Below are 11,351 nucleotides of genomic sequence, written 5' to 3' on the forward strand. Positions count from 1 at the left end.
CCTAAGCTACATTGCCATTGGTGCCGCAAAAAAAGCAGTTGGTAAAAATTAAATTTAATATGGCCCCAAAGTATATATGAAATACAATGTAGTACATTATTCCTGGTATTTTTTCAACAAGAAAGTCAAATGCAATTAATTATGTCATTGAACCTTTTAAACATTTCTGCCACCTCTGCAGACAATCAGAAACACCACTTGTGAAGTTATCCTTCACAAGAAAGGACAAAGTATTATTTTACATAAATAGTAAATCATATATTTACTAAAACTTAACACAAGAATGAAAGATGTAAAAATTTTAGAAAATATTAACCAGATCTATATGTCAGTAATGTTATTTCTACAAGTATTTTGAATCCACATCTCCCTTTCATTTCAACCACAGCTGGTGGAGTTCAGTATCTTTGCAAACAGGGTCATAAGCCAGTAATAGTAGCTGGAACTAAATACTTTGCATCATTATTTATTAAAAAAAAGATTTCTAATGGCATGTTATGGAACGACATTAAGGCAGCCAGGACTGTTCTCAACTATCACTGGCCTGTAAGACAATGCTACACTTCCGTTGGTGTTGCAAAAAAAGCAGTTAGTAAAAATTCCATTTAATATGGCCCCAAATATACATGAAATACAATATATTACATTATTCCTGGTATTTTTTCAACAACAAAGTCAAATGCTATTAATTATGTCATTGAAACTTTTAAACATTTCTGCCACCTCTGCAGACAGTCAGAAACACCACTTGTGAAGTTATCCTTCACAAGAAAGGACAAAGTATTATTTTCATAAATAGTAAATCATATATTTACTAAAACTTAACCCAAGAATGAAAGATGTAAAAATTTTAGAAAATATTAACCAGCTCCATGTGTCAGTAATGTTATTTCTACATGTATTTTGAATCCACATCTCCCTTTCATTTCAACCACAGCTGGTGGAGTTCAGTATTTTTGCAAACAGGGTCATAAACCAGTAATAGTAGCTGGAACTAAATACTTTGCATCATTATTTATAAAAAAAAAGATTTCTAATGGCATGTTATGGAACGACATTAAGGCAGCCAGGACTGTTCTCAACTATCACTGGCCTATAAGACAATATTAGCAGAAGAATTCCATAGAGCCTAAAATGATAGAATCACAGAATGGTTTGGGTTAGAAAGGACCTTAAAGATCATCTAGTTCCAACCCCCTGCCCTGGGCAGGGACACCTCCCACCAGACCAGGTTGCTCCAAGCCCCATCCAGCCTGACCTTGAACCCCTCCAGGGATGGGGCAGCCACAGCTTCTCTGGGCAACCTGGGCCAGGCTCTCACCACCCTCACAGCAAAGAATTTCTTCGTAATATCTCTAAATCTCCTCTCTTTCAGTTTAAAACCCTCCATGTGTCAGTAATGTTATTTCTACATGTATTTTGAATCCACATCTCCCTTTCATTTCAACCACAGCTGGTGGAGTTCAGTATTTTTGCAAACAGGGTCATAAACCAGTAATAGTAGCTGGAACTAAATACTTTGCATCATTATTTATAAAAAAAAAGATTTCTAATGGCATGTTATGGAACGACATTAAGGCAGCCAGGACTGTTCTCAACTATCACTGGCCTATAAGACAATATTAGCAGAAGAATTCCATAGAGCCTAAAATGATAGAATCACAGAATGGTTTGGGTTAGAAAGGACCTTAAAGATCATCTAGTTCCAACCCCCTGCCCTGGGCAGGGACACCTCCCACCAGACCAGGTTGCTCCAAGCCCCATCCAGCCTGACCTTGAACCCCTCCAGGGATGGGGCAGCCACAGCTTCTCTGGGCAACCTGGGCCAGGCTCTCACCACCCTCACAGCAAAGAATTTCTTCGTAATATCTCTAAATCTCCTCTCTTTCAGTTTAAAACCATTCCCCCTCATCCTGTCACTCCCCTCCCTGATCAAGAGTCCCCCCCCAGCTTTCAGATGGAGAAACAACTTTATATATCAAATAACTTTTCTTACATCTAGCGCAGTACCAATTAGTTTCTGTCTCTCGTAGGGGTAACTATTTAAGAATTGTTATTTTTTTCTATTTTATCCACTATTCTAATAAAAAATGTAGTTAATTTTAGTGTGAAAAAATAAGAATACCTAGAATACATGTAATCTGTAAAGCTCAACAATTTTAAAGAGAACGCTAATTCCTTTATTCCCATTGTAGAAAGGGAAACAATAAAGAAATGCAGAGGTTAAGTGATTTACCTAAGGTCAAATATATCAGCAGAAGCGAAGTCAGAAGTTCATAGATTGCCTGACTTCTTATTAATTAGCATTTCATTGACATATTTTGTAAAATTACAGGTAAAGATTGCTTGCTGTGTAATAATGTGTCCTAATAACTCTCAGTGGGAATATCTGCTTGAAGGAGAAAGGAAGCGATGAGAAAATGAACAGTAACAAATCATTAGGATAAGAAAGCATTCACTCAAGAGTTAGAAGACAATTCACAGGTGAAACAGCTTATTGACAAGTGACGGTGCATTATCTCTCACCTAAAATTGCAAAGGTACTGAGAGCTAGATGTGAAGATGAGTGGAGATGGCTTTTGTAAAGGAAATTTCTGCTCTGCAGACCTACTGAAGTACTTTGAATTGTTAAATGCGAGTGATTTGGTTGCCTGGAGTTGCTTAGTTGGAGTCTGCCATGGGTTTGCAAAAATGTAAAGTGATGCACAGGGCAGCAGGAATATAACATTGCACTTAACACGATGGGCTTGGAACTGATAATTACCATGGAGAAATGAGCCAATAGTTCCATAACTCTTCAATGTCAGTACTCAGTAAGAAACTGAGAAAAAAAGCTGGGGAAAGATTTTTAAAATAACATGAAACTAAGACCCTTCCATACTTTGAAAACCACATGTAGCATACAATACCCAAAATGGGGGTACAAATATGATCAACAGCTTCTGGACAGGTAAAAAAGTAGGACACTTTTCTTGAAAAGAAGATCTCCAGAGAATATAGATGAGGCTCAAAAATCATTAATGGCGAAAGGAAGGAAGAGGCATTAACTGTTTACTATTTTTCCAGCTCAATCAAATCCAATGCAACATAAATTCGATGAAGCTAGAAGAAATCACATTCAAAACAAATAAAAGAATAGTTCCTTATGCACAAAATGAACAGGGTCGTAGGCCTGTGCAAATTATTGTCAAAGGACGCTATGAAGGCCTTTCTTCCAACAAAGAAGTTGGAAGAAAAAGGCAACAATAGACCAAATGTTAATGGAGTGAGATCCAAAATGAAGATCTATGGAAACAAAACAAAATATATGGAATATATTTTAAAAGAAAGATAAGATAGTATAATCGCCTGGAAAATACACATTAATTTGCCAGATTAAAAAAGAAGAATAACCTACTATCTATCCAAACTAGTCCAAACCAGAAAGATAGGGCTACACTTCCGTTGGTGTTGCAAAAAAAGCAGTTAGTAAAAATTCCATTTAATATGGCCCCAAATATACATGAAATACAATATATTACATTATTCCTGGTATTTTTTCAACAACAAAGTCAAATGCTATTAATTATGTCATTGAAACTTTTAAACATTTCTGCCACCTCTGCAGACAGTCAGAAACACCACTTGTGAAGTTATCCTTCACAAGAAAGGACAAAGTATTATTTTCATAAATAGTAAATCATATATTTACTAAAACTTAACCCAAGAATGAAAGATGTAAAAATTTTAGAAAATATTAACCAGCTCCATGTGTCAGTAATGTTATTTCTACATGTATTTTGAATCCACATCTCCCTTTCATTTCAACCACAGCTGGTGGAGTTCAGTATTTTTGCAAACAGGGTCATAAACCAGTAATAGTAGCTGGAACTAAATACTTTGCATCATTATTTATAAAAAAAAAGATTTCTAATGGCATGTTATGGAACGACATTAAGGCAGCCAGGACTGTTCTCAACTATCACTGGCCTATAAGACAATATTAGCAGAAGAATTCCATAGAGCCTAAAATGATAGAATCACAGAATGGTTTGGGTTAGAAAGGACCTTAAAGATCATCTAGTTCCAACCCCCTGCCCTGGGCAGGGACACCTCCCACCAGACCAGGTTGCTCCAAGCCCCATCCAGCCTGACCTTGAACCCCTCCAGGGATGGGGCAGCCACAGCTTCTCTGGGCAACCTGGGCCAGGCTCTCACCACCCTCACAGCAAAGAATTTCTTCGTAATATCTCTAAATCTCCTCTCTTTCAGTTTAAAACCATTCCCCCTCATCCTGTCACTCCCCTCCCTGATCAAGAGTCCCCCCCCAGCTTTCAGATGGAGAAACAACTTTATATATCAAATAACTTTTCTTACATCTAGCGCAGTACCAATTAGTTTCTGTCTCTCGTAGGGGTAACTATTTAAGAATTGTTATTTTTTTCTATTTTATCCACTCCTGCCTGATCAAGAGTCCCTCCCACAGCTTTCAGATAGAGAAACAACTTCATATATCAGATAACTTTTCTTACATCTAGTGCAGTACCAATTAGTTTCTGATTGTCTCTTGTAGGGGTAACTATTTCAGAATTGTTATTTTTTTCTATTTTATCCACTATTCTAATAAAAAATGTAGTTAATTTTAGTGTGAAAAAATAAGAATACCTAGAATACATGTAATCTGTAAAGCTCAACAATTTTAAAGAGAACGCTAATTCCTTTATTCCCATTGTAGAAAGGGAAACAATAAAGAAATGCAGAGGTTAAGTGATTTACCTAAGGTCAAATATATCAGCAGAAGCGAAGTCAGAAGTTCATAGATTGCCTGACTTCTTATTAATTAGCATTTCATTGGCATATTTTGTGAAATTACAGGTAAAGATTGCTTGCTGTGTAATAATGTGTCCTAATAACTCTCAGTGGGAATATCTGCTTGAAGGAGAAAGGAAGCGATGAGAAAATGAACAGTAACAAATCATTAGGATAAGAAAGCATTCACTCAGGAGTTACAAGACAATTCACAGGTGAAACAGCTTATTGACAAGTGACGGTGCATTATCTCTCACCTAAAATTGCAAAGGTACTGAGAGCTAGATGTGAAGATGAGTGGAGATGGCTTTTGTAAAGGAAATTTCTGCTCTGCAGACCTACTGAAGTACTTTGAATTGTTAAATGCGAGTGATTTGGTTGCCTGGAGTTGCTTAGTTGGAGTCTGCCATGGGTTTGCAAAAATGTAAAGTGATGCACAGGGCAGCAGGAATATAACATTGCACTTAACACGATGGGCTTGGAACTGATAATTACCATGGAGAAATGAGCCAATAGTTCCATAACTCTTCAATGTCAGTACTCAGTAAGAAACTGAGAAAAAAAGCTGGGGAAAGATTTTTAAAATAACATGAAACTAAGACCCTTCCATACTTTGAAAACCACATGTAGCATACAATACCCAAAATGGGGGTACAAATATGATCAACAGCTTCTGGACAGGTAAAAAAGTAGGACACTTTTCTTGAAAAGAAGATCTCCAGAGAATATAGATGAGGCTCAAAAATCATTAATGGCGAAAGGAAGGAAGAGGCATTAACTGTTTACTATTTTTCCAGCTCAATCAAATCCAATGCAACATAAATTCGATGAAGCTAGAAGAAATCACATTCAAAACAAATAAAAGAATAGTTCCTTATGCACAAAATGAACAGGGTCGTAGGCCTGTGCAAATTATTGTCAAAGGACGCTATCTTAAGGTTTAAATAGATTTATGGGAATAGAAACCATACGCATCTGATGAAATTTCTTCAGCTAAAACTGTTGGTTAAGGTTTAAATAGGTTTATGGGAATCGATTGATGGAGTAGAAAACCAACAAAATCTTAATATTTGGAAACCATACACGTCTGATGAAATTTCTTCAGCTAAAACTGTTGGCAGATGGGGAATGTTTGGAAAAATATCATGTTATTCTTATTCTTGCTTTTCTCTGGGCATATATTTTATAATCAGTGCCCAGAGACAGGATGCTGGCCAGACAATTCTTACCATCATCCAGCATGGCCATTCTCCTTCTGCTGTGTTCCCCCTAATCATTATTTTCAGGTAGCTCCCTGGAGCGGGCATGGCTGCCTTCAAGACACCTAATTGTGTAGGTGGTTGATACATGGAAAATAGTTGGTTCTCAGTTTTGCCTTATTCTTGGAGAGCAGAAGGGAAAAACAATCCTAAAATGCAGGTGTTGCCGTACTTCACTTATAAACACACGTCTCCTTTATTGGATAAGGTCTGAGACATCAGAAATTTTTCCTGGTTTTAGGATAGTTATAGATATTTTTTTTTGCATTATCATGGCCATAAAGTGTCTTGCCTCAAAGTTTTAAGTGGATCAGCAGACAAGTGCAAACATGGAATCTCTCTGAAAAGTTAACAAGTCTCCCAATGCGAGTTGCCCTTTGCCATGGCAGAGTACCTCTCGGCAACAATCAGAATACCAATCAGCTTAAACACAACTTGCTCTAAAGCTTTTCATATCAAACAACCTGGCTTTAGAATAGCATTGAGTAGTAACACTTCATTTAATATGTACATTAATTATTGCTGAATTATAATGGAGTTCCTAAAAAGATGTATAACGTTCACATTAATACTAAATGAATTCATTATGATTAGTGTAATTACAATGAATACTAACTACATTAACAGCAGTTAGACATGTTAGAGAAAGTGTCACCCATTTACTTGACATGTTCCAAATGGAATATATTTTGGTGCTGCATTTGTAAGAGTAGTGTGAATAGTTTGAATAGTAGTGCGAAGGACTGTCTTTAGCAGAGTTTTTTTTCCTATCATTGAACTACAAACAGTTTTATTGTATGTTGGTTTTATATGCATATATATACAGAAAATACATGTATTTGAATTGCATAAAAACAACAAAGCTTCAGACCACTCTAATTCTTCTGTATGCATTTAGTTTTGCTGTATATAAATATAAAGTCCTAAATGCATAGTGTGAAAAATAAGAAGTTGGGAATTAAACTGTGCCCCATAAAATATGCTGCTGTGCCCCAGTTCTGCTCCCCAGTATTCATTCTGGTGTGTCCCTACAGATCAGCCGTGTCAGAGACTTGTGATAGAGCATTTCCAGGCAGATCCCAACGTCAGGTGGTGTGTTTAGCATCCTTCTGCATTTATATTTCTTGACCTGTTGGCCTAAGCCTCACATAAACTATTCTTGCCTATGGCAAAAGAAATCTGTCCTGGGGATTGTAGCTGTAGCCACATGCCAGATGTCTCATGGGCTCTTACAGAGTATTAATTGTGCACCAGTTTCCAAGAAAGAACCCAGTTTTATCAGAATTTTAGCAGATTCAGAAAAATAAAACGTGAAGCCTAACTCAACAAGAGAAACAATGAGTTACTTACAGTACACTTCTCAGTCAATGGAATGCAGTTTTGCTGCCATCTGTAAGAACAAAGAAAGCAAAAGAAATATAATTTCACGTAACTCATAAATTATGGAAATTTTATATACAATTTAACAGTATAATTAGATATAATAGGAGGATGTTACTAATAGGAAATGAAATATCATAACTTTTCTTCCACTGCTTTGATTCAGAGGTAACACCATCAACTAGATACCTTCTTTTAAACCATGTAAACTGTAAAAAATCACGTGTTGCTTTGGCACCATCAACTAGATACCTTCTTTTGCATTCACGCATCTAAACCGTGTAAACTGTAAAAAATCACGTGTTGCTTTGTTGAAAGAAGAGAAAAATCAGTGGATTAGTAGGGCAGAAAAGGAATTGAAAACGCTGCCAAATACAACAAACCATCAAAACGCAGGAGAAGATACCAAGGAAAAGAGGAAAAAAAAAAAAAGAAGTGTCATCCTTTAACTTTTCTTGTAGTTTCTTCTATTGTATTTCCGAGGAAGATGAACTGTAGCCTTCCGGCGCTCGCTAATGCAGCGTTTGTATTCCGTGTTGAGATTATCCACTTGGGTGCTGCTCTGGAGCTGCCTGGGCTATTTTGACACTGCATCCAGATGCTCTAGTTTTGCTTCAGTGACTCAGAGCGGAGCCAAAACGCCTTAAAGCAACGTTCAAAGGGTTAGGTCTTGATGAACAATTAAAAGCACTCAGAAGAAGCGTTTCTCAACATCTCTGACTGGTGCTGAAGTGACTTAAGTGGCCTTGGTGTGACATCCAGGCAGGGAATATTTAATAGAAAGACTTAATCCTACCATACATAGCTATGCTTCAGGTAAATGTGGATTTTGCCCCATTTTTATATGAAAGTAAATATAAAGTGCAAGTACAAAAGAAAAAAAACTCCACGATTTTTACTGCAGTATATCAGTTCTACAGAGAGCGAGCATTTGTCTGCTTCATATAAACCAAATTAAAAAGTCTAGTTAGAAATACTTTATTGAAAGTGGCACTTGTACATTCCCAGTTCCTCGTTTGAGACCTAAATAATTTACTGCTTGAGCAAGAGCATAAAAACACACTTTCAAATTATTTTTTTTGTGAATGAAGGGACATCCTGTAGAATCTAAGCATAATTTCACACCAAATATCTATGTACTTATCAGTCCATATCAGAAAATTTTGTGTTAACTCCAGCACTGAGCATTATTATTCCAATTGGTAAATATTTATGGGATTGGAAACCATTTTGCAAAGCATCAGTCATTTATTTGGAGATTAACTGGATCTACTAAATAATATAAAGGGAGACAAAGTAATACATAAGGCACCAGCACAGGCTTGACTCAACAAGACAGGAAGGCCCTGAAGCAGAAAGCCAGAGACACCTGATCACCTAATGCCAACTAAGCCAAACAATACATTTATAAAAACTTTCTTACTAATGAAGAACACAGAGAATTGCAATTTCATATGTGCTAAACATAAATGTATTGTGAAAAAAACAGGGTTGTTTTTTTTTTAATATTTCATAATTTTAAACTTTGCTTGATTTTGTGAAAAAGAAGGCAGGAAAGGTTCCCATGTTTGCAAAAGTTTCAGTTGTTTTAAACTTTGCTTGATTTTGAGAAAAAGAAGACAGGAAAGGTTCCCATGTTTGCAAAAGTTTCAGTTTAGGGTTTGGTTGGTTTGGTATGGTTTTTTTTGGAAGTTCCTGTAAATCAGTTTTATTGTTCCGATACCACATGAAGTAAGAAGATGATTTCAGGTGGTAAATGTGGTTGAAGAACATTTTACCTGAACAATGACAGCACAAGCGTTAAGTTGGAGGACACAGATTTGATACAGAATAAAATCTGTATGCCAGGAGAGAGTTAACCATGGGAAATCCTGAAAAAGACATGCTGAGATAACTTTCTTCATGTTCCCAGGTAAACTTCTGAAAGGGAGAGCTGAAGAAACCAAGTCATGGAGGTTTAGCAAGCACAGAATCAGAATTGGCTGGGTCGGAAGGGACCTTTCAGATCATTGAGCCCACCACTCAACCTAACACTAACAAAAGCCACCACTAAACCATATCTCTAAGCACTATGTGTACTCATCTTTCAAATACCTCCAGGGATGGTGACTCCACCGCCTCCCTGGGAAGCTGCTTCCAATGCTTGACAACCCCTTCTGTGTAAAACTTCGTTCTATGCATTATGTCTTGACCTTTCCTTTTGTTTATCTCTTGAAGAAAGAAAGTGCTTTATGTTCTTGACCATTCATTCAATGATACAAAGAAATAGATAGATTGGGAAATCAAGATTAAAAACAAGCCCTTTTCCTGTTGGAGGATGACACGCTACCTTTCTCATTCCTTTACTACACCCCTAAAGGAAGGGTTCATCATTCCCTGAATTAAGACTCAGGAACTCTAGGTTTCACAACCGGTATCAGCAAACCTGCTGGGTTTTGGACAGATTTGCAAGAATTAACAACATGTTCTGTGTCAGCAGACTACTACTGAGATATTTTCCTGCAACTGGTCAATAGCTGACCTTTGCCTGAAAGATTTTGCTGGCTTTTTTTTTTCCCCCATCAAAAAAATCCCTTTATTTTGGTTTTTCCTCACATTCTTTAGCAATATAAGCTGTACAGAAAGAGGAATCAGAATTAATAAACAGGCAGTGTTGCTTTCGTATTGATCTTTGTGTCTGAATTGGAATCAGCACTCTTGTGGCTAGCAAATTCTTTTAGACCTTCTTAACGAAAGCAGGCGAGTTCAGTACAGGTTCTTGAATGAAGTGTTAGGAAATATGGAAGCATTTGCAGCAGGGCTTTGTGTATTAATAGTTTTTCAGTTTGATGCTTTAACAAAAGAGGCATTGAAAAAATCAGTTGTCTTCCCTCTCCTCCACACTCATCTCAAGCCCTCAACTTTAATTAAAGTTTTGCATTTACTACCAAATAAAACCATGCTTTGATTTCATTTGAGACTAACAGAATTATTTAGGAAATATTTAGGGAAAAAAGTGTGGAGATTTATCCTTCACCATTCCTAAAATCAGTATTTTTGTCCAATCATCAGTCTGTACGCTTGCCAGAGACGCAGGCAACTCTGCAGAAGCTATTTAAGCACAAACCCAAGGAACTGGAAATATTAGGTTTACACACTCTTTGTAAATCATTCATGGAAGTAAAGAGGATCCCTCCCTCTCTTCATTTATTCAACAGCTCCGCGGTTAGGGCCTCATCTGATATACAACGTGGGACAATCAGGTTCAAGACCCTCTTTGTCTGCACGTTCCTGAACCCACATTTTCCCTTTCCCAGAAGAGTTCTTAAACCAGTGAGAAATCTATAATTGGCTTCTCTCAATCCCCACAGAAAAAGCTGTTCTGCATGGATTATTTAAATACTGAGGTCAAAGAGAGAGAACGACTCTTTGGTCTGGTGGTTAAAGTGTTCACTGGGGAGGAGCACGGCTGGGTCAAAGTAGCAGCTGGAGTAGCTCAGGTGAAAATATATCCAGTGACTAGGTGATTCTGCTGGAAGGTACAAAATTAGGGTTTAAATCTCTACCAGGGGGAAGGAATTGAAACCTAGTCTCCTATACATAGAGGCTACTGCGTTAAAAAAACCATATGGTGAGTTCTTCAACTTTATGGGGGTGGAGGTGAGTGGGTGGAGAGAGGAAGATGAAAGAGAGAAAGAGTTGTTGTCTCCTCACTGCTAGTTTTGTGGATCTAATCCCTCTTCCAGGACGAAAAAAGGAAGTAATTCCAAATTCAGTCTGAATTTTGAAAAAAATTTAGATTGACGGGGTTTTTTAAGTTTTAGAGATCAACTTATTCACCAGAAGTTTGATGTAAAACCACATTGTCCTCCACGGAGGCTCAGATTAGACTGGCAATTAAAGGTTGGGTTAAAAATTTTTGCATGTATAAAGTTGCCACTCCCC

At 37.2% G+C, this 11,351-nt stretch overlaps 1 protein-coding gene across 1 annotated transcript in view; it reads right to left on the minus strand.

The window, feature by feature from the left end:
- The window catches only part of TENM3 (teneurin transmembrane protein 3), a 1,441,984-nt gene that overhangs the window by 958,467 nt on the left and 472,166 nt on the right, over window positions 1–11,351 (minus strand). The window contains exon 5 of the mRNA XM_014945587.1: window positions 7,398–7,437. The gene's annotated coding sequence lies outside the window, so the exon portion shown is untranslated. The remainder of the gene's footprint in view (window positions 1–7,397; window positions 7,438–11,351) is intronic.

The sequence above is a fragment of the Calidris pugnax genome, unplaced genomic scaffold (genome assembly GCF_001431845.1).
Source record: "Calidris pugnax isolate Ruff unplaced genomic scaffold, ASM143184v1 scaffold58, whole genome shotgun sequence".
NCBI lineage: Eukaryota > Metazoa > Chordata > Aves > Charadriiformes > Scolopacidae > Calidris > Calidris pugnax.